Here is a 24,137-nt window from a genome sequence, read left to right as displayed (position 1 = left end):
GGTACCACTTTAGCTAATGGGGCCTCCTGCTGCCGCCGCGCCGCCACTGCACGATTTCTGTGCTCATCCTGAAACAAAGTTCTTAACCTGAGGTACAATTTTTGGGTTAGCGGAGTCTGTAACCTGAAGCGTCTGTAACCTGAAGGTGCCACTGTATTTTAAGTGAATGTGGACATCACTACTGGCAGGGCAGGTGAGGTTCAGAGGCGTACCAAGGATCCTTTGAACTCTTAGCCAGGAGAGCAGGTGGGTGGGCTCCTGGTCACTTGAGACAGAGTGTAGAGGCGAGATTTTTGTGCCCCACCCTGGGCTTGCACCCTTGCCAGGGGCCAACCTATCCAAGCCCTAGGTACGCCCTGATTGAGGTGCATCCCTGTGGAAGGGGCAGGTTTTTGGTTGACAGGCAGAATGGGAGGTGCACATAGCAATGTACATATGTGCCTAGAAGAGATGTAAAATATGAATGCCCAGAAGTTACCTAGGTGGTTTTAAGGTATATATACCATGCTGCAGGAAGCTGGAGAAGAGGGTCCATGGATCCTAGCTCAGTCCCTCTGCCAAGTAAGCACTGGGCAGTTCTGAAACCTGCATCCAGAATATTATCGCACATGCAAATTGCTTTCTGCAGGGTTTTTCCCGTCTGGGATATTCGTGGGGTTGGGGAGAGAGGGAGATAAGGATGCCCATTTCTGGAAGGAGTGGGGGGTGGGGGGGGCGGTTGTAGGGCTTGCAGATTTTTTACGGATGGAGGGGGTGGGCGAGGAGAAAGAAGAACTGGAGAAGGGGCAGGAAGGAAAGAATAGAGGTGGCGAGTGGGGGGGGCGGAGGGATGAAAAGCTGAAGCGAGGCATACAAGGGGGAGAGGAAGGAGGGAAGGCGGAAGGAGAATTGGAGGAGAGAAAGGGAGGCGGCGGAAAGGCTTGGGGGAAGGAGAAGGATAGAGAAGCCCACCCTCCCTTCATCCCCATCTCCCCTCCCCTGGCCGCGCTGCCGCTGGGAGGATGCGCCGTGCTTCCGCCTCTGCCCCCCTCCCTTCTTCCTTCCCTCCCTCCCCGCCTCCATCCATCCATCCATCCGCGGCAGCTCCTGCATGCCGAGTCCCTTCCCCTTTCTCTCGGCTCCTCTCGTCGAGGGGGCGAAGTCGGATTCCTCCCCCCGCCCGCCTCCCCCTTTGCACTGCCGCGGCGAAAGAGACGGAGCGGGGGGGTGGCGGTGGAGAGCGCGCGACAGCCGTGGCGAAGGAGGAAAGGCGAAGGGAGGAGATGGTGAGCGGTTGCCATGGGGATGCGGCGCGGGTGGAAGAGGCGGGGGGGGGGTAGAGAGAGAGAGAAGAGAGAGTTGGGTACCAGGGATGCAGGAATGGATGGACCAGGGATGGAGAGGATGCAGCAGAACCAGCGAGGCTCGCTTCTCGGCTCACCTCCTCCTTCGCCCCTTGCCTACTCCATCGCCATCCAAGCATTGCACACACACACGCCACGGTTCAGGGTATATTACTTGCTTCTTCCTCATGAATCCTTTTCCCAGCGTACCCCCTTGAACTCCCAACCCTACACTGGTGGATATCTGCAGCTCCCCCTCCCCTCCAACCCTCTCATATCCCACCTTATTATGCCCTCTCTCCAGCCTCTTCTATCGTCGGCCAAGCCCCTCTTCCCTCCACACACATTGGGCCTAGTTGCCTCTCAGTCCCCTCTGCTTCCTTCACCCTGCTTCCTCCAAATCCTTAAAGGGTCCTCCTCCGCTTCCTGCCCTCTTTTGCATCTCACCAACCCGCTCCTCGGAAACATTTCCATCAGTGAAATTCAGTGGTTCAGTTGGGTTGCTTTTCTGGTCCTGGCAGAATGGAGACCTATGGGCTTCGAAAGGAACCCTGCCTCTCCCTGCTCGCCCCCCACTTCCTTTCCCATCCCACTGACTTGTGACACAGGATGGAGGGGAGGGCATTGTGATCCCCACACAGAATATGGCTTGGCTTGCTTACTAGAGTGATATATTGCCTGCATTGAAATGATCAGATGGTGTGGCAAACTGAGCACTAAGAAAATGTAGTGTGGCGTGAGTTACCTTGATGAGATGTAGAGCCCAGTGGCACAATGTGTCTTGCTGTTAACCAGATGTTTGGTGGTTCGAGCCCACCCAGGGATTCCTGCATTGCCTCTTGAGGTCCCTTCCAACTCTTCAATTCCATGATTCCATGTCTCCTGCTCCCCATCCTCTGCAGTGCAAATTCTTTCTGTTTGTCCATTGTGGTCTGGTTTTGACTGGTGAATGGATGGTTCTGTTGCCTGGTGGGTGGACGTTGCTCTAAGTGGCCTTTGGGCCTCCCCTGACTCTATGGGGAGCCAGTGGTGTAGTGGCTAGAGCGCTGGCCTAGTGCCTGGGAGTCCAGAGTTCGAATCCCTCCTTGGCCATGAAACTTGCTGTGTGAAAATAGAGTAGGGAACTGTGTACGCCACCTTGAGCTCCTTCAGAGGAAAGGTAGGCTACAAATTGTTATTATTATTTCTGCACTGCAGGGGGTCGGACTAGATGACCCCTGGGGTGCTTTCTGACTCTACAATTTTATAATTACTAGCAACAGTAACAAGGGATATGAGGGACCACCCCAATTTCCCTGTCCATCTCCCCAGACCATCTTTGCAGCACACCTTCCAGTTCTCCCTCTTTCCCAGTCTCTGATCTCAGCCTTGTAAATAAGCACTCGCCTGGTCTTTGTAGGAGACAAGGACTTGCATGCAGGCTGGTGGAGGAGGGGCAGATTGCTGTGTCCCACCTCGGCCTGGAAGCCAAAAGCAGGCTGCAAGAGAAGAGAATCTGTACCCACGGTAGAAACACATCAGGCTGCTGTAATAAGGATGGCACTCTCTGCCCTTCTTCTGCCAGCCTGCAGCAGACTGGTGACTACAGGGCAAGTAACTTTTACAAAGATATTTGCCTGGATAGCTCGGCTGGTTAGAGAGTTGTGCTGATAATGCCAAGGCTGCAGGTTCGATCCCCACATGGGACATCTGCATAGTCTTGCATTTCAGGGGGTTGGATTAGATGATTCTCAGAATCTCTTCCAACTCTGATTCTATGATACTCTCAGCTTATTCTGCCTTTGGGGCCCTTTGCCATGCCTTCAGTTTTTGACCTTTCTTGTATACACACACTGTGCTGGGCCTGGGGGTAACCCATGAAACGCGTTCCAGGACCAGACCAGAATCCGGAGGTTCTGCTAGGAGTCAGTCCGACAGGGCCGAGGCAGGACACAAGACAGGAAACCAGGCAAGGACAGGTACAGGATCTCAGGCAGGATCTAGCATACACCAATGTTGCTCCCGCAACCTGGGGTGGGGTCCGACAGCCTTTTATCTCTGCCGGGGTAGCGGCCAGTCCTGATCCCCCGGCAGCTCACCTCCCTGTTTTGCCCGAAGGTGAGCACTCCTCCTGCGAGTACTCAGGTCTCTCCTTCTCTCAGACCTTAGTCTCTGCAGCTCGGGAGATGTCGTTGGGTTACTAGACCCAGGGGCCACCTCAGCCTCCCCTGACCCAACCGGTAGTGGAGCAGCTGTAAGTGATGGCCCAGCTGAAGGCAACGAGGTAATCCCTGCATCCGGAGCCAGGGCAGGCTCAGGCCCCTGACTTGGCCCAGCTGGTGTTTGTTGCAGGGGAACCTGTGCAGACTGGGACTTTTCAGGATCAGGCCCCAGACTTGGTTCAGATGATGCCTGAGGCAAAGGATCCGGTGCAGACTAAGACTCCTCTGGTTCCGAGTCCCTGGCCATCACACACACACACACCTTCAACATTGGGTCCCATATCTGTCTTCGAAGTGTAGTCCAGTGGAGAATTTCCTCAGCTCAGACTCCAGCTACAAAAGGTCAGGGAGCAGGTGCTGGGGAACATTTCAGCTGGAGAGTTCTGCTGCCAGCCAGAGTGGATAACACTGGCTTCAGGTGGACAAATAGTCGGAACTTCCTATGTTGAAAAGAGCTGGAGGAAACTCCTCTGTGGTCACCCTTGGATGGAGGTATCAGTGGTCAAGGAATGGAACTCAGGTTACAACACCCAGTCCTTGATAAAAGCGACAAGGGGTGTATTCGGGCATGAACGCCAGGCCAGAGTAACTTCTGAGCTGGAGCAGAACTGGTTTATTTATCACACATATTTCCTGCGCAGAGTGGTGGAACAAGAGGCTACCCGGTCATATTCTATCTGGACTGTGACCTGCTTTACCATAGCAATGTGTGAGCATGATGCACTCTGTCATAGGTCCCATTCCCTGGGATTGTCCTCCTCAACAACCATTTGAATTTGCAGCTGTGACCGTAGTTCACAGGCGAGGGATGAAGTTTGTAAAATAAGTCGCCACGTGGAAAAAAGAGGATAGAGATAAATGCCCTCGGCCCTACCTCTCATAATAATACTAGAATTTGGGGTCATAGAATTATTGGAATATGCAGATGTCCCAAACCGAGATCAAAGCTGCTCCATTCTCTAACCAACTGAGCTATCCAGGGGTCATCCAACGAAATTGATTGGCAGGAGAAGCAGAGAGCAGACAAAAGGAAGCGCTTCTTCACACAACTCGTAATTGATTTATAGAATTGGTTGCCAGAAGATGTAGCGATAGCCGCTAGCTTAGATGGATTTTAAATACAATTAGGCAAGTTATCGGGAGGGTCGAGCTACTAGTCGCGTTGGCTGTTTGAAATATGTAGGTCAAGAGATGGGGAACCTGTGGCCCCTGCAGATGTTGCTGAGCTGCAGCTCCCATCAGCCCCAGCCAGCATGACCAATGGTCAAAGCTCCCAAAGTATAAACAACATATTAAAACAAGAATAGGCGATAAAATGCAACAGTAACAAAACAATGAATGTCAGCAACCCAGGAGAGCTAACGGAAATACTCCACAAGCTAGAAGATTAGATGCACTTACCAACCCTCCATCCCCCACACTTAGGGGCTGGGAAATTGAACAATGAGCATTATTATTTTTTAAAAAAAGCTTACATAACTTTGAAGAGTTAAGGGTGCTTTCACCACCCACTCATTCTAATTATTCAGGGGTTCAGGGGGAGCAAGTAATCCATGTAAATCAATTTTTTCCTGAAAAATAGGAATACTTAAAATGTTTTAATTGTGGATGCTTTTAATGACGATGGAATTGTTTTATTGTGTGTTTTAATTATGTATGGATTTTATAACTGATTTCAAACTTTTGAACTGCTTAGAAGCTCTTTCAGCATGTTAGCAGTATATAGAAAAGTATATAGCGGCTGCAAAATAAAGGGACTCCCAACACCTTACTCCATGCTTTCTGGGAAAGTAGAGTCCTGCAAAAGCTTGCCTTGAAAGAATGGAGCCCATGTCCTAACCCAAAAGGATGAGAAATCTGTTTCCCTGCAGATGGTGTTGGGCTATGGCTCTTATCATCTCTCCCCATTGGACTTGCCAGCTGGGGTTGATGGATGCTTCGTTCCATCAACATCTGTAGGGCCACAAGTTCCTTATCAATGTAGCAGGAAGATCCAAAGAGGTCTTCAAGGACCATCCATCCTGATGCCCTCAGGGGTGAATAGGGAAAGTCGCTTCTCAGGTACCCAGTTGCTAGACAGTGCTAGAAACTCAGGTATATAAGCTAGGTGCCAAATGGCTCCTTAAACCAAGGCTACAGCTGCCAAAATGGAATGTCTAGTTGCCATTTTGGGGCAAGACGGCTCTAAAGTCTTGTTTTTCCAAATGATGGACTGACTGTGACTGGATCGTCAGTTAAAGATCTGGCTAGTTTAAACGACAACCTTGAGTTAGGTTAAGAACTTTGAGAAGTTAAAGAAGAAAAGTCACTTGATCCAGGGACAGTCCACATATATATTGGCCTATTCCTATCTCTTTTTCTTAATGGTGACACGGACCATTCATAATGTAGGGCTATTCTTCACAACTGTGAGCCGGGCAGTGGGGGGGGGGTAAGTGAAGACACGCAGCAAGAATTAGCTGTAACGTTGTTCACTGCTCCTGCTCAGGCTGCACAGAAAAAGCATTTTGGTTCTTGAGATTCATTCTGATTGTGCAGATAAATTATAACTGATGGAATTCTACAGGATGGGGTATTGGCTTGTGAAAGCAGTCCAGATCTGATGATCCCCAGGCATGTACCTCCAGATGGTGGAGATGTTGGGCGCCATCTTGGCGCCCAGGCATCTTCACTTGGTCACAAGTGGCTGATAGCCAGGTGCAAAATGTGCCTGGCACACTGCTGCTACACCTTTGGTTGATTGCTACAGCCTTGAGAAGGCCAAAGGATGATGGGAGTTGTAGTCTGGCAACACCTGGAAGGCCACACATTCCCCATCCCTCTTCTAAGGTCAATACTAGCTCTCAATACTACAGTGAGGGGAAAAAGTATTTGATCCCCTGCTAAATTTGCCCGTTTGCCTTCTGACGAAGAAATGACCAGTCCATAATTTTAATGGTAGGTTTACTGTAGCTGTGAGAGACAGAATAACAACAGGAAAAACCCCAGAAACCCAGAAGACGAAAGTCAGAGATTGATGTGCATTATAATGAGCGAAATAAGTATTTGATCCCTTTGCAAAAGATGACTTAGTACTTGGTGGCAAAACCCTTGCTGGCAATTAGAGCGGTCAGGCGTTTCTTGTAGGTGGCCACCAGGATTGCACACATCTCGGGAGGTATTTTGTCCCACTCCTCTTTGCAGATCCTCTCCAAGTCAGTAAGATTTCGAGGCTGATGTGTAGCTACTCGAACCTTCAGCTCCCAACACAGATTTTTCGATGGGCTTAAGGTCTGGGGACTGGCTAGGCCACTCCAGGACATTAATATGCTTCTTCTTGAGCCAATCCTTTGTTGCCTTGGCCGTATGTTTCTTCGTCAGAGGGCAAATGGGCAAATTTAGCAGGGGATCAAATACTTTTTCCCTTCACTGTAGCTGCTTGGGAAAAGCAGCAGTCGCAAACATCTGCTTTGATACTGTGGGAGGCAGGATGCTGGCCTAGATAGAGGAAGGCCATAGCTCAGTGCTAGAGCATCTACTTTGCATGGAGAACATCCTACGTTTGATTCCTGGCACCCCGAGATAGGGCTGAAGGAGACTTCTGCCAGAAACCCTGGAGACCCACCATCAGTCAGTGTAGACAACACTGAGCGAGATGGACCAGTCATCTGACTCAGGAGAAGGCAGCTTTTTGAGCTTTTGGCCTGACCCAGCATATTGCCTCTGGGAAGTGCTGCACTGATACTTCCCCAACTAGTGTTAGAAATTAGCCAGGCGCCAGGCGCATTTGACGACTAGTAAGCATCCAATGGGACGTGGGTGGCACTGTGGGTTAAACCACAGAGCCTAGGACTTGCCGATCAGAAGGTCGGCGGTTCGAATCCCTGCGACGGGATGAGCTCCCGTTGCTCGGTCCCTGCTCCTGCCAACCTAGCAGTTCGAAAGCATGTCAAAGTGGAAGTAGATAAATAGGTAGCACTCCGTCGGGAAGGTAAACGGCGTTTCCGTGCGCTGCTCTGGTTCGCCAGAAGAGGCTTAGTCATGCAGGCCACATGACCTGGAAGCTGTACGCCGGCTCCCTCGGCCAATAAAGCGAGATGAGAGCCACAACCCCAGAGTCGGTCACGACTGGACCTAATGGTCAGGGGTCCCCTTTACCCTTTTAAGCATCCAATTGTGACCATGTGGGGATCTCTGGATCCCAGATTGGTGCCTGACATCTCCATCTGGCTGGCCCCTCCGGCTTTCTTAAGCAGGTAAGCAGAAGAGCTTATTGTTGCATTTACAGCCCATCTTTTTCTCCAAGGAATACGTACATGGTTCACAGCTCCCCCCCTAACCCTGCTAATCCCTACAACGACCCTGTGAGGTAGGCTAAATTCATGGCTGAGTAGGGATTTGAACCCTGATCTCCCCGGTCCTAGTCTGACACTCTAACCACTACACCACACTGCCTTCCTAGAGTACTTCTGCTGTGGGGCATCTCTATAAATTAAGTAGGTAAATAAATATGGGGAAAGCAAAATGTCACTTAGAGAAGGATCTGAAGCTTGAATTTGTTTTATTCTGGATTATTTGACTGGATGTTTTAATTCGTAGTAAACTGCTTTGAAATTTTTTTCCCTTTAAAATATAAAGAGGTATAGAAATGAAATTAACAACAGCAACAGCAATCATACTCCACTGTAAAAAAGGCGTCTAGACATTCTGTTGTGGTGACTGCAACCTTGATTTAAGGTACCATTTGGTGATTAGTTTATATATCTGAGTTTTTAACACTGTCCCCAACCTGAATTCCTCCAGATTATGATGGATTCTGAAGTCCCATCAGCCTCAGCCTGTATGCCCATGGGCTAGGAAGATGGGATTTGTAGTCCAAGAGGTCATCAGGTTGGGGAAGGCTAACCTTGGAGAGTCCTAAGCTATGAGCCTGTGATAATACCTGATCAGAAATCCCAGGATTATTTGGAGTGTATATTATAGTGGTATAAAACAGTTTTAATTCAACTCAACAGAGTTTATTTTGTATTGGCTGTGAGCCCTAACCTTAAGAAACTGAGCAACATTTAGATCCTTCATTGCAGATAAAAACAACAACCCTTAAAAACATTAGCACCAATTAAGGCATCACAGACAGTGAACAATCATCACGCAGGTCAGCCGACAATCATTATGCAGTCCTAGTCTACAATCACTTGTACGAGTATTAGAGGTTAAATGTTGTCACGTTTTCCCAAAAGCCATCCATTGACTTGGTGAAAGCGTTATTTGAGTTTGCTAATAAATAGATACACGCTTGAAGTCTAGGTAAGCCCTGGAGCCGCATGGAGCCTAAAATACAATATTAAGAATCCAGTTGGCTTGGCGGAGGGAGGGAGCATGTCTGTTCTGAATGAGGAATATAATTAAACCTATTTTATATATCTATATAAATACCTGTGGGAGGGTTGAAAGGACTTTGGAAAAAAATAATGAAAGCATTTCATGATCTTGGGATATTTAAGAGAGAGAGAGAGAGAGAGAAATGGGCATTTCCCTCATTTTTGCAGCATAAATGATTTAGCATTTTTCTAGGCAGCCCCAAGGCGAAGGAACTGATACTTCATTTTGTACTGTGTATGTGTGTGTGTGTGTGTGGGGGGGGGTTCTTCATAGGAAAAGGATCATCCTTTGCCTTGTGTTTCTCTTGGACAATTCTCAGAATTATTCTGAGCACCTTCTGCTGTGCAAGTCCTTATGGGAATCATAGAATTGTAGAATTTTAAGAGTCGAAAGGGACCCTGAGGACCATCGCCCCTGCAATGCAGGAATATGCAGCTGTCTCAGACGGGGATTGAACCTGCAACCTTGGCGTTATCAACACCATGTTCTAACCAACTGAGCTAACAAGCGAATGATTAAAAGCATCCCCCAAAAGTGTCTAGGGCAGGAAAGCACACACAGGCCATACATAGCCGCACCATACATGAAAATCAGTATCGTACCACTTCAAACGTGTATTGCTTCCCTCCTCCCAAAGAATACTGGGAACTGTAGTTCATTAAGGGCGCTGAATTATGGTGCTGGAGGAGACTCTTGAGAGTCCCATGGACTGCAAGAAGATCAAACCTATCCATTCTGAAGGAAATCAGCCCTGAGTGCTCACTGGAAGGACAGATCCTGAAGCTGAGGCTCCAGTACTTTGGCTACCTCATGAGAAGAGAAGACTCCCTGGAAAAGACCCTGATGTTGGGAAAGGTGGAGGGCACAAGGAGAAGGGGACGACAGAGGACGAGATGGTTGGACAGTGTTCTCGAAGCTACCAGCATGAGTTTGACCAAACTGCGGGAGGCAGTGAAAGACAGGAGGGCCTGGCGTGCTCTGGTCCATGGGGTCATGAAGAGTCGGACACGACTAAACAACAACAACAAGAGTGCTGGGGATTACTAGCAGACCCTTGTTCCCGTCACAAGATCAACAATTCCCAGGCTGGTTTAACAATCAGGCCCTCTCTTAGGGGAACTCTTGGGGTCGTAGTTTTGTCATTTGCCGCATTTTATGCATCCGGGAGCAAATGTGATCTTGCCAATCTCCCATTGGAATCTCTCTTGTTTTGTAGCATCATAGAGTTTGAAGGGGTTTGTGGGTCATCCATTGCACCCCCTGCTCAGTGCATGAACTGCAATGTGGGATGGGACTGCAGTATACCCTACACACAGCCACACAGCCTTTGCTTAAACCCTCCCACAAATGAGAACCCATCTTGCCATTAGAAAATTTCAGACTCGCAGCTGTCCATGGAGGCACAGGTCAATTCTCTGTCCGGGGCAGCTGTTTATCAGCTCCATCTGGTTCGCAGGCTGAGACCATACCTGCCCGCGTACTGTCTTGCCAGAGTGGTACATGCTCTGATTATCTCTCGCTTGGACTACGGCAATGCGCTCTATGTGGGGCTACCTTTGAAGGTGACCCGGAAACTACAACTAATCCAAAATGCAGCAGCTAGACTGGTGACAGGAAGCGGCCGCCGAGTCCATATAACACCGGTCTTGAAAGACCTACACTGGCTCCCAGTATGTTTCCGAGCACAATTCAAAGTGTTGGTGCTGACCTTTAAAGCCCTAAACGGCCTCGGTCCAGTATACCTGAAGGAGCGTCTCCACCCCCATCATTCTGCCTGGATGCTGAGGTCCAGCGCCGAGGGCCTTCTGGCGGTTCCCTTGCTGCGAGAAGCCAAGTTACAGGGAACCAGGCAGAGGGCCTTCTCGGTAGTGGCACCCGCCCTGTGGAATGCCCTCCCACCAGATGTCAAAGAGAAAAATAACTACCAAACTTTTAGAAGACACCTAAAGGCATCCCTGTTTAGGGAAGCTTTTAATAGATTATTGTATTTTAGTGTTTTGTTGGAAACCGCCCAGAGTGGCTGGGGAAACCCAGCTAGATGGGCGGGGTATAAATAAATTATTATTATTATTATTATTATTATTATTATTATTATTATTATTATTCCACCAAGCTTTTGAATGCCACAGGGGGATTTCACACATGGCAAAGCAGGGATGCCATTTAGTGCGCGCGATGCATGTATACTAGTGCAGTTTCAACCTCTCCTTTTGGGAATGAAGGAAGCAGCAAGAAAGAGGGGGGAGAAGCTAGGAGAGAGGCCATTAAGTAGTTCACCAAGACCCTCAGCAATTTTCAGGTGGTCCAGGAGGAGAAAAAGTTTGGGGAACCACTGAGATAGATCATAGGTGATTATTCCTCAGGAGCGCCCATAGATCTCTTACCAGTGTGTTGGTAGTAGATGCCAAGGAACTGTTTATTCTCAGTGCTGGCCAGAGTTACAAATCCATTTACCATTGACCTGTGTTGATGATGTGATTGTGGTTGTTATAGAGTATCCAAAGAGGAAAGAATTATAGCCAACCCTTCTTTCCATAAGGCAGCTTTGTGACTTTGACATCTTTTCTCTGCCTCCCAAGGAGCTTATTGAGTTTCCACCATTTTATCTTCCACAACAGCCTTGCAAAGGAGGTTAGGCTAAGATTGGGTGTCCGGCCCAAGGATCGTGGCTGGAGTAGGAATTAGAAATGGGCAGTTCTCGGTGTACGTTTATTGGCACTCTTAGTGGGCGGGGCCTTTTCGGGGGTGGTTCCCTAGGCGAGATGGATGGGAGGTTGCCTGCTCTGGATGGAGTCACGCTTCTTTGAAGGAGTAGGAATGTGGCTTGTGTGTCCTTATAGAGCCATTGCTGTTGCTTGAGGCTCAGGTGACCTCAGTGGTGTTGACTGCCTTCCATCGGCTTTGGCTGGTGGCCCAGCTGCGCCCCATCTGAACAGGGAGAGCCTGTTCTTCTTTTGCCTATGCTTTGGTAATCTCTAGTGACGCGGGTGGCGCTGTGGTGAAAACCACTGAGCTTAGGACTTGCCGATCGGAAGGTCGGCGATTCGAATCCCTGCGACGGGGTGAGCTCCCGTTGCTTGGTCCCAGCTCCTGCCAACCTAGCAGTTCGAAAGCACGTCAAAGTGCAAGTAGATAAATAGGTACCTCTCTGACTGGAAGGTAAATGGCGTTTCTGTGCGCTGCTCTGGTTTTGCCAGAAGCGGCTTAGTCATGCTGGCCACATGACCCGGAAAAACTGTGGACAAACGTCGGCTCCCTCAGTCAGTAAAGTAAGATGAGTGCCTCAACCCCAGAGTCGTTCACAACTGGACTTAACTGTCAGGGGTCCTTTACCTTTACTTTTTTAAGGTTCAGTTACTGCAACCTGTTAAACATAGGGCTGCCTCTGAAGATGGTTAAGAAATGTCAAGTGGTACTGAATTTGGCAGCTCGGTTACTCACTGGGGCAAGATGGTTTGAACTTACTACAGTGGAAACTCGTTTTTCGAACATCTCCGTTAACGAATGTTTGGGCTTTCGAACGCCCAAAATTTGGAAGTAACTGCTTTGATTTCCAAAAGTTTTTCGGAAGCCGAATGTGCCATGCGGATTCCATTTTGAGTTTCCCTATTGTATTGAGGCTTCCGCTTTCAGTTTTCGGACGTTTCGGAAGTCAAACGGTCTTCCGGAACGGATTACGTTCGAAAACCAAGGTTCCACTGTACCCTGATCCTGGCCTGACTTCACTGGCTGCCGATTAGTTTCTGGGCCTGATTCAAAGTGCTGGTTTTGACCTATAAAGCCATAAACAGCTCAGGACCACAATACCTCAAGGACCGCCTCTCCCCATAGGAACCGAGCCAGACCCTCTGAACATCATTGAAGGCCCTTCTTTGTGTGTCCATGAAAGGTCTGGAGGGGGTGGCAACATGAGAACAGGCCTTTTCTGTCATCTCTCCCCATTTGTGGAATGCTCTCCCCAGGGAGGCTCGCCTGGCACCTTCATCAAATATCTTTAGGTGCCAGGCCAAACTGTTGGAGGTTTATAACATCAGAGGTCAGAGGGCCATCTGTCGGGGTTGCTTTAGTTGCGATTTTTGCATGACGGGGGTTGCGCTAAATGACTCTTGGGGGTCCCGGTCCAACTCTACAATTCTACGACTCTGTTAGAGGTCTTTTTTTAAGCAGACGAATCTTCTGCACATGTTTAACTGCTGAGCTATATATCCCTCGAATAAGAAGAATTCTCATTCTCACGAAGGCTTCCTAAGTAGTGACTGGCCCATCTCACACTCAGCTGCTAATAATGATAATAATGATAATAATGATAATAATGATAATGATAATTTATTATTTATTATTTATACCCTGCCCATCTGGCTGGGCTTCCCCAGCCACTCTGGGCAGCTTTGAACAAAATATTAAAATACTGTAATACATCAAACATTAAAAGCTTCCCTAAACGGGGCTGCCTTCAGATGTCTTCTAAAAGTCTGGTAGTTGTTGTTCTCTTTGACATCTGGTGGCACCCACAGTGCGGGTGCCACTACCGAGAAGGCCCTCTGCCTGGTGCCACTACCGAGAAGGCCCTCTGCCTGGTTCTCTGTAGCTTCATTTCTCACAGTGAGGGAACCGCCAGAAGGCCCTCGGAGCTGGACCTCAGTGTCCTGGTAGAACGATGGAGGTGGAGACGCTCCTTCAGATATACTGGACCGAGGCTGTTTAGGGCTTTAAAGGTCAGCACCAACACTTTGAATTGTGCTCGGAAACATACTGCTTGCCTCTGAATTGCTCCTTGTAACGAGGCCCCTGCTCTTTGTCTGTTTGGCTTCCAGCTCAGTGTGACTCCCCATCTCGGCGCTGGAACGGCACTCGCGAAGGCAGGGCAGGGTGGTGGGGAGTGAGGCAGACGGATGGCTAGACTTTGAATGAGCAGCATTAGAAGCAGATGACGCCTCGCGGACACCCACAACTACCTTGGTTTAACTTTAATCTGATTTAGTTAAACCGTCAGAAAGCTGTGTGTGCCGGCGCAATCCCTTTAGTAGCGGGGAGGGAACTCGCGTCGCTTTTGCCAGCATTGGTTGAGATTAAAAACTGATACAGCAACAAGGTTATAAATCCGATTACGGCACGCTCGGGCTGGATACTGCTGGCTAGAAGGCCTCTTTTTCTTTTGAAAGCTCTTCAGCTCGTCAACTTTCCGCTTGCAGGCAAGTCGACGGAGCAATGCAATGAGTTTATGAGCTGAACGTATACAGACCCTCCAAGTGTCCCTATTATCCAGGGACAGTCCCGGATTTACAGAAGCCGCCCCGGTTTCTGATGTGGTCCCAGAATCTCCCACTTTCCCTTAGGGTGTCCCTATTTTCACAAGAGAAATGTTGGAGGGTATGGTAGGACAGCCTTATTTTCATTGGAGAAAGTCGGAAGGTATGGAGTTATGTGACCTCCGAGCCAAGGAGATAAGTAACTATACAGACAGCCCTGCTCAGGGAAGTTTGTAATGTCTGATGTTTTATCGTGTTTTTGGAGTTCTGTTGGGAGCCACCCAGAGTGGCTGGGGGAACCCAGCCAGATGGGTGAGGTATAAATTTTATTATTAGTATTATTATTATTATTACTACTACTGCTACTAATACTACTACTTTAGCGGACATCTGAAGGCAGCCCTGTATAAGGAAGGTCTTTATTTAAAATATTTAATATTTTATTATGTTTTTATAATGTTGGAAGCCACTCAGAGTAGCCACTCAGTAACATGGGTGAGATGATGATGATGCTGCTGCTGCTGCTGATAATAATAATAATAATAGGACATCCATATTTTCTTTTCTTCTTTTTTCTTTATGAGTTTTCCAAAATTGTAATACATAACATATTTTAATTACCTTTATCTGTCTTATTACCCCTGGACATCCCACCCCATCCTTCCATGGCTTCCCAATTCCTCCTCATTATGCTGCATATCCTCTATCTCTGTTTTAATTATTTCAATCAGAAAAATGTTGGAGGGTTCTGCATATATAGGCTGCGGTTTGCACGTTTGTTCTTGGCACCATACGGAACATGGACACAGTGTTGGCCATGAGCAAAAGGCCCCTTGGTTATAGTGCACAGACCACAGGGCTCAGCGTGCACATTTTGTTTGGAGGATTTGCCCCGAGAGACCTTTGTCCCCAGTGGTATAAGTACGTCATGCCACACTGACATTTGCCCATCAAGCTTGTTGCTGTCTGCACTGACTGGCAGAAATTTTCCAGGGATTCAGACCTTTGAATCTTGAGAGCTTTGCATGCAGCGTTCTGATTCCTCAGATCTGTTCAGCTCTCCTGTGAAAATGCAGACAAGGGGCAAAGTATTATGGCCCTGGATACAGAATTTGGGATTCTGAGGAGCTTGATTTTAATTGTTTCGGACATTTCTGGACCTCATGATTTGCAGATAATATGCTTGAGTGTAAGATAGTCTGAAATCTCAAAAGACAAGAGAGGCGCTTGAATAAAATGACTGTGACTCCTTAGTCTTCCCCACATCCCACAGCAAAAATCAGCACATGTTAGGCACATTTTAGTGCCATGTCCAAACCCTAAACTGTGCTTAATCTTAATTGTGCCTAATTTCTCGAGTGTCACTGTGGTGCAGTGGTTAGAGCATTGGAGTAGGACTTGGGAAAGCAAGGTTCAGATCCCCATTCAGCCATGAAGCTCAGTGGGTGACCTTGGGCCAGTCATCGCCTCTCAGCCTACCTCTCAGGTTTGTTGTGAGGATAGAATGGGGCGAGTCAGAGCCGCATGTACCCTTCTTAGAGAAAAGGTGGGCTATAAATGTAAAAACAAACCATGGTTTTTTTTAACAAGCCAGCTTTATAACCTATGGTTTGCAGTTACCTTGCTTGGAACAAGATTACCCATACAGTGGTGCCTCGCAAGACGAAAAGAATCCGTTCCGCGATTCTCTTCGTCTAGCGGTTTTTTCGTCTTGCGAAGCAAGCCCATTGACGGCTTAGCGGATTAGTGCTATTAGCGGCTTAGCGGCTTAGCGGATAAGCGGCTTAGCGGCTTAGAAAAAGGGGGGGGGAGGAAAAAAACCCCGCAGGAACTCGCAAGACATTTTCGTCTTGCGAAGCAAGCCCATAGGAAATTCGTTTTGCGAAGCACCTCCAAAATGGAAAACCCTTTCGTCTAGTGGGTTTTCCGTCTTGCGAGGCATTCGTCTTGCGGGGCACCACTGTAATTTGTTGTTTTTGGACCTGCGGTTTGGGGGGGGGGAAAGAAAGTAAATGTTTTCAAAATACCTGCTTGTGGTCGTACCAGAAGAGGAGTGGGAAGCATGCAGGTGAAGACATTCTCATTTCTTTCATGATAAACCGTGGTTATTATGTCTGAAATCTGTCAATATGTAGATAAGCAGATAGCAGAGGCACAGGGCAGTGCTCAGGCAATCTTTGTGTGCATGCACACAATTTTTAAAGGAAAAGTAATTATTTTTTCACATCAGGCTTAGTTGAGAGTCTGGTCGGCAGTTGGTCGCCCCTCTGTGGAACACCCTCCCATCAGTTATCAAGGAAAGAAGTGACTATCTGACTTTTAGAAGACATCTGAAGGCAGTATAGGGAAGTTTTAAATGTTTGATGTTTTACTGTGGTTTTATAATTTGTTGGAAGCTTCCCAGAATAGCTGAGGCAACCCAGTCAGATAGGCAGCATATTAATATTACAGTGGTACCTCAGGTTAAGTACTTAATTCGTTCCGAAGGTCCATTCTTAACCTGAAACTGTTCTTAACCTGAAGCACCACTTTAGCTAATGGGGCCTCCTGCTGCCACTGCGCCACTGGAGCACGATTTCTGTTCTCATCCTGAAGCAAAGTTCTCAACTCGAGGTACTATTTCTGGGTTAGCGGAGTCTGTAACCTGAAGCGTATGTAACCTGAAGCCTATGTAACCCGAGGTACCACTGTAGTAAATTGTTGTTATAAGAACCGAGTCAATCAAATAATCTTGCTTTAAAATTTCTGACAGCAGCCATTTCTCAGTGCTAGAAAATGTTCAGAGACCTTAGTGCTCCTGAGGAGTCACCGCACCCCTTCAGTCTCTAAATTAGGCCTTTTGGAAACCCACTGTTTCACCGTAACATAATTGTATCAAAAACATCATTTATAAGAAGTAGTCTTTAGCAGATGCTGCAGCCGTGCTTTCCCTCACTGCCAAGGAGGCTGAGAAGGTGCGCTCTTAAACCAGCATAGCGTAGGAGACATGGTGGCTTTCAAATACGTGGTTAATCTGATTGCGTTGGTTGACATTATTAGTATTATTATTGCCGTTCGGAAATTGTCACGCTATATTGGTTTAAGAGGACGCTGGGTACAGTTTCAGCTGTGAAGCTCAGAAGCTCTGCAAGATGTGAAGAAGGAAGACGATTGACGGACAAATTTGCCAAGAATTGATCTTTCATATTCAAATGGCCAGTATAATGGGAATATACAACCTTTTAATGTTTTTAATATCATTAAGCCACCTGTGTGCAAAACATATCATCATGTAAGAGCGCTTCGCATGGTGCACCCATCTTTTTTTGTGGGGGGAGAGAGCTCAGATCACACATGCAGAGCTTGTGTTTATATGCTGTATATGCATAAGTCTGTGTGCGCAGAGTCCGCAATATGTGGAGATCAGCAAATGGGACAACAGTATTCAGTTGGTTAAGTTGTGGGTGAACATATCAGACGACACAGCAATTCTTCAAACAGCTCTTGTTTATTCACAGGCCAGAACAGAACTGAACTGAAGGGTTAGTTAGCCTGCTTATATAGAGCTCCATTACAACGTAACTGCAACAATTTTCTAAAACTATCCAATCATTGAACGTCACTTTCAATCCCTTATTTGCATAACTATCTACAGTACCCCCCTGCTGGCCCAGGGTGAGAACTTCAGTACATAACACAGTTGGGTGGAGCTTTTTGTGGCATGGAGCTGAATGTTGTCACCTTTACATTGTACCTTTCTCATTTTTATCCTGCTTTTCCATCAAGGAGTGACGTGTGGGGTTCCTGCCATTTATCCTCACAACAAGCCTGTGAAGTAGGTTCGAGGGGGAAGGAGGAGGAGAGAGAGAAAGAGAGAGTGTCTGAACCAAGGTCACCTAGTAACGTTTTGTGGCTGACTGGAGATCTGAACCTGTTTCCCTAGGATGGACCCAATACACTGGTTCTCTTAATTTCTATAGTTCAAAGTGATTTTTTCCAGATGTTTTAGACTACAACTCCCATATTTCCTTACCCCTGGCCATGCTGCCTGAATCTCTTGAGAGTTGGGCACCTGGAGAACATCTGCTTGGCCTCCTTTCTTAAAGCCAGCCCAGGGCATGACACTGTCTTCCTCTTCCTCAGTCCCAGTGTTGTCCTTGTGGAACTGAGGAGGAGGAGGACCAAACTAGAATTAGCCAACCTGTCATTGGCTCTGACTCTGCCTGTCATTAGTTCTGGCTCCACCCACTGTTGATCTCCCTGACTTCCACCCTATCAGTCCCCAATGGGCGGCTGCCACCATTGTGTTTAACTCTGGAGTCCAGATTTTGTGTCCTTCAAACCTCTGCCAGATATCCTTGGGTGGTGTGTCAGCCACAGTTCTGTGTACAGTGGTACCTCGGGTTAAGTACTTAATTCGTTCTGGAGGTCTGTTCTTAACCTGAAACTGCTCTTAACCTGAAGCACCACTTTAGCTAATGGGGCCCCCTGCTGCCGCCGCGCCGCCGGAGCACGATTTCTGTTCTCATCCAGAAGCAAAGTTCTTAACCTGAAGCACTATTTCTGGGTTAGCGGAGTCTGTAACCTGAAGCGTATGTAACCCAAGGTACCACTGTATTCTCTTTAGGGACTTCCTAGCGGAACTTCAGTTGGTTCTGTGACGAGGTAGCTGGCAAACGCATTCTTTTGAAATTTCTCAATTTCAGAACCACATGTCAGGGTTTGTCACGGCGGCCATTGTGGAATCAGTACCAGACGTGCTCACCAGCTATCATTTGCAGGACTTCATTTGAGGACAGTGTCCTTGGCAAAGTGGGTCTCATCCTCAACCAGTATCAGAGAGCTATCAGGTGAGCGCACGTCACCCACAGGGCTGGAAAGAACGTGAGACACGAAATGCAACCTGCTTTTATTCACAGAGAGCAACAGCACAGCAGAGTTCCTCTGGCTCGTCTCAGAGACTTTTAGAAGACATTTGAAGGCAGCCCTGTGTTAGGGAAGTTTTTAATGTTTGATGTTTGATGCTTTTTTATTATTACTAATATTCTGTTGGGAGCTGCCCAAAGTGGCTGGGGAAACCCAGCCAGAGGGTGGGGTAATAATAATAATAATAATAATAATAATAATAATAATAATAATAATAATTTTTTATTTATATCCTCCCCCCCCCCAGCCAAAGCCGGGCTCAGAGCGGCTAACAACAGTAAAAATAACACAGTTTACACAAAATCACAATCCATTAATTGAAATACATTCCAAAATCAATTCATTCTAAAATCAATTCAGAGTCAAATTAATGGCAACCACTGGGCTAGAGTTCTATGAGGATTACAGAAGGAGGCAGTCAGACTGCGCCCTGACCAAAGGCCTGGTGGAACAGCTCTGTCTTGCAGGCCCTGCGGAAAGATGTCAAGTCCCGCAGGGCCCTAGTCTCTTGTGACAGAGCGTTCCACCAGATCGGGGCCACGGCCGAGAAAGCCCTGGCTCTGGTTGAGGCCAGCCTAACCTCCCTGTGGCCCGGGATCTCCAAGATGTTTTTATTTGAAGACCGTAAGTTCCTCCATGGGACATACCAGGAGACGCGATCCTGTAGGGGTCCCGTAGGGGTATAAATAAATCATCATCATCTAGCTGGACACATTGCTGAAACTGATCACTGCCCCCACTTTCCCCCTCTAGCCTCTCACTCTGGATCCCTCCCAAGCAGAAGATGGGGGTGGGCTCCTCCTTTGGGCCTGTCTGGCCCGTTCCTCAGCAATGTGCAGGACTCTCCCCGAGTGGGGAGTCAGAGGAAGAAGGGAGCCATCAGGACTGGGACTGATCAATTGCTGGGTAGCAGGTGCAGTCTCTGAATCCTCTCCATCTGATTCTGTGCTGACACTAAGACTATGTCCTGGAAAGGCCTCCTTCTTCCAACCCCCCCCTTGATCGCTCAAACCTCCTGCTTCTAGCACCTCCCAGCTAGTCCCTTCCCCAGACTGCTGTCCAGTATCCCACCACCACGATTCAGGCTCTAAGTCATCTTCTGTGTCCTCCCTGGGGGGTCCTAGGACAGGTGGCGTCCACCACTCTTCCTCATCCTAAGGAAGTTAGATTATCCTCCACCAGGGCCAGGGCCTTCTCAGTGATGGCTCCAACCTGGTGGAATGTTCTGTCCCATGAGACCAGGGCCCTGCAGGATTTAACTTCCTTCCGCAGGGCCTGTAAGACAGAGCTATTCCACCTGGCTTTCAGTTTGAACTTAGCCTGATCTTTTATTCCCCTTCCTTCCCTCCCCCTCCCCTTTTTATGAAGATTGCCTGCTCTGGGATCCCACAGCTAATTCTCCCCTGGTCTCCATGCTGGCCCAAATAGGACTAATTTAGCCAGCTAGCCCTGGTGATCATCTAATGTTTATTGGATGGATTTCCCCCCTAAATTGATTTTTGAATTCTGAATTTATCGTTATTCACATTTTATACCGTATTTTATGCTGTTTTTTGTTGCATCAATTAAGTGTTTTAAATTTGTTGTTAGCTGCCCTGAGCCTGGTTTTTGAACCGGGAAGGGCGGGGTATAAATAAAAATTTATTATTGTATTATTATTATCTAGCCAGTCCCTGACAACCAGTGCGTCTTGGCAGTGGGAAGCAGCAGTAGTTAACAGTCTCCTGAGCAGCAACAGGTTGTGGGGACCATCCTTTAAATTTCCCACAATGCTACAGAGTGATGCATTGTGGGAAACTCGTGGTAGCCAAGGCGCTGCTTAGTGGTGTCATATATATGGGTTCCAGGCAAGGATGCCTTCTGCCGACACCGGTGCTGATTGTCTGGCATATTCTCACAGAAATGAAAACGGAAGGCCGATTAATGATGTGCGACTTAAGACATTTGGTTCAACCGTACCCTCCCAAATATCATACAGCTTGCGGTGTTGAATGAGCGGCCTGTTCTCACCGTCAATATCTTGTCACTGCAAAGGCTGCTGGCAAATTGCACATTTGACCTCTCCAGCTCATCTGCCCAGCACGAACACCTCCGGGTACGTCCATGCCAAGGAATTTTCATCAGCTCTTCACGAGCCCGTGAATGAGGTTCTGCATAAATGCCAGCCCATTAGAATCTCCCTGAGCCGTCACCCCTCTTACAAATTCAGACACGCAGTTCATATCTCTCTCACACAAGCTCCTCTCTCCAGTCTCTCTCAACCCATGCTGCTCTCACTTTCGCTGCTTGCGTACATACCTCATTCTATGATCACATACCTCTGCAAATCCTTCCCCCCCCCATATATGTGCAGACCCTCCAAGTGTCCCCATTTCCCAGAAGATTTACAGAAGCCATCCCAGTTTCTGATTTGATCCCGGAATGTCCTTCTTTTCCTTAGGACGTCTCTATTTTTATCAGAGAAATGTTGGAGGGTATGGAGTTATCCGACCCCAGAGCCATCTGAAGGCAGCCCTCTATAGGAAAGTGTTGTTTTAAAAAATGTTTAATGTTTTATTATGTTTTCATGTATGTTGGACACTATCCAGAGTGGCTGGGGCAAACCAGTCAGAGGGTGGGGTATAAATAGTAAAATAATAATAATAATTGAATAGGATGTTCCTGTTTTCATTAGAGAAATGTTGAAGGGTTTGTATGTGACATTTCCATGCTTCTCCTACCTGAGCCAAACTGGACAAGATGGCATTCATCATCATCATCATCATCATCATTTTATTATTTATACCCCGCCCATCTGGCTGGGTTTCCCAAGCCACTCTAGACGGCTCCCAATAGAACACTAAAAACAGAATAAAACTTCAAATGTTAGAAGCTTCCCTATTCAGGGCTGCCTTCAGATGCCTTCCAAAAGTCAGATAGTTGTTTATTTCCTTGTCATCTAACGGGATGGTGTTCCAAAGGGTGGGAGCCACTACCGAGAAGGCCCCTCTGCCTAGTTCCCTGTGACCTCACTTCTCTCAGGGAGGGAACCGCCAGAAGGCCCTCAGTGCTGGACCTCAGTGTCCGGGCTGAACGATGGGGGTGGAGACACTTCTTCAGGTATACTGGGCCAATGTCGTTTAGGGCTTTAAAGGTCAGCACCAACACTTTGAACTGTGCTCAGAAACGTACTGGGAGCCAATGCAGGTCTTTCAGGACCGGTGTTATATGGTCTCGGCGGCCACTCCCAGAATTATCAGTGGCGAAAATGGCTTTTTCAAAATGTCAGTTGCGGTTGCTGGTTCTCAATCTGGACTGGGACCACAGCATAGGGCAGCCATTGATGGGATTCGTAGTCTGACAACATCACTAGGGCAGCAGGATGGGGATAGCTGGGTTCGAGTGCAGAACTAAGGCAAGAGGGTCCTGAGTTCAGATTCCGCAACCAACCATGAAGCTCACTGGGTGCCCATGGGCCAGTCCCTCCCTCCCAGCCTAATCTAACTCACAGGATTGTTGTGAGGAAGAAACAGGAGATGTGTCCCTAAGTGCTGGCCTGAGCTTCTTAGAGCATGGGTAGGCAAACTAAGGCCCGGGGGGGGGGGGGGGGGCTGGATCTGGCCCAATCGCCTTCTAAATCCAGCCTGCCGATGGTCTGGGAATCATTGTGTTTTTACATGAGTAGAATGTGTCCTTTTGTTTAAAATGCATCTCTGGGTTATTTGTGGGGCATAGGAATTCGTTCACCCCCCCAAAAAAAATATAGTCTGGCCCCCACAAGATCTAAGGGACAGTGGTCCGGCCTCCTGCTGAAAAAGTTTGCTGACCTCTGTCTTAGAGGGAAGCTGAAATTTAAAAAGTCGCGAAATGAGCGTACAAGGGGAAGTTTGCATCACTTCCCCATTTAAATCTTGCAGTGCCTTGACCCCTGAATGGGGTTAACAGCAGATCTGTCACTTCAAAGGGTGAGGCTGGGTTGAAAGGCGCTTGGCAAACCTGTTCCCTGCGCTGCTTGTTTTCTGCAGGTGCCAGTTCAGTTGCTCACCTTTCTTCTTGGCGCTCAGCAGCCAAATGTGATGTCATAGTGCTGGCAGCTCCAAGCATTCTGCATTATTCCTAGGCAAGAGCTGTGTTCTTTTCCTCCTGACCACCCCTTAGAGGGAAGGGATGGGGAACTTGAGGCCCTCCAGAGAACATTGGGCTCCAGCTCCCAGCCTCAGGTGCTAAGGTTGCCTGGAATTTCACAGACATAGCCAGGATTTGACCCAGATTTCTTTCTGGGAAGAAATCGCTTAAATGTCTGGGAAAATGTGGTCGTATGACAACCCATGTCGGAAGTGCGGATTAAAAATAGCTAAAAACTATGCATATATTAAAAAATGAGGTTTTGCAAAAAAGCTTAACAACCTTGTTAAAAATATTTTATTTATGATTTTCAGGTTTATACATTTCAAGAATTTTACAGTCACTTTAACATTTCAGAACTTGACTTCCTTCCCCCTCTTTCTGCAGTTCCTTAAATTTATTTTTAATATTTTCTACATATCCAAATTAACTTAATTTGTTAATTTATTCATCTACTTTAAATAGATATTCTTATGAAACAGCAGGTTATCACAACAATCCTGTAAATATTCAATAAATTGTTTCCATTCTTTTATAAAAAGTTTATTTTGATTTCATATTTTTCCTGTAAGTTTCGCCATTTCTGAATATTCCATAACTTTTTGTATCCATTCTTCCTTTGCAGGGACTACTTCTTCTTTCCATTTTTGGGCAAGTAACGTTCTTGCTGCTGTAGTCTGTAGTCTGTTGTACTGAATAAATTTCTGTACAGTTTGGGTAGTTCTGTCCCTATAATTCCCAAAAGAAAAGATTCTGGGGTTTTTTTTTGACAAATGTTTTAAACATCTGTTTCAAATTTGGCCAAAAATAAATTTTAAAAAGCTTAACAACTTTGCCCCCACCTCCCCAAAAAGTTCAACAACTTTTCTGTCTGGATTTTCACATTTGGAATATGGCAACCCTAAATTCAGAATTTGTAGGCAAATAGCGAAATGAACAGGCAACATTCGCCCTGAACTGGGCAGAAGGCAGTTTGGGAACTGCTAGTGGATCTC

General features: G+C 47.4%; 1 protein-coding gene across 3 annotated transcripts in view; it reads left to right on the top strand.

Annotated features, from left to right (window-relative positions):
• Positions 1-24,137, top strand: part of LRRC4B (leucine rich repeat containing 4B) — a 146,778-nt gene that overhangs the window by 75,271 nt on the left and 47,370 nt on the right. The window contains exon 1 of one of the 3 annotated variants that reach the window (XM_079949580.1): positions 1,041-1,265. The exons of the other annotated variants lie outside the window; for them this stretch is intronic. The gene's annotated coding sequence lies outside the window, so the exon portion shown is untranslated. Of the gene's footprint in view, positions 1-1,040; positions 1,266-24,137 lie in introns of those variants that run through there. 3 annotated transcript variants of the gene reach the window in all.

Source organism: Podarcis cretensis, assembly GCF_951804945.1.
Source record: "Podarcis cretensis genome assembly, chromosome: 13".
NCBI classification, from domain to species: Eukaryota; Metazoa; Chordata; class Lepidosauria; order Squamata; family Lacertidae; genus Podarcis; species Podarcis cretensis.
The sequence above is the reverse complement of the archived record's forward strand: the minus strand, read 5'-3'. Positions and strand labels throughout refer to the sequence as shown.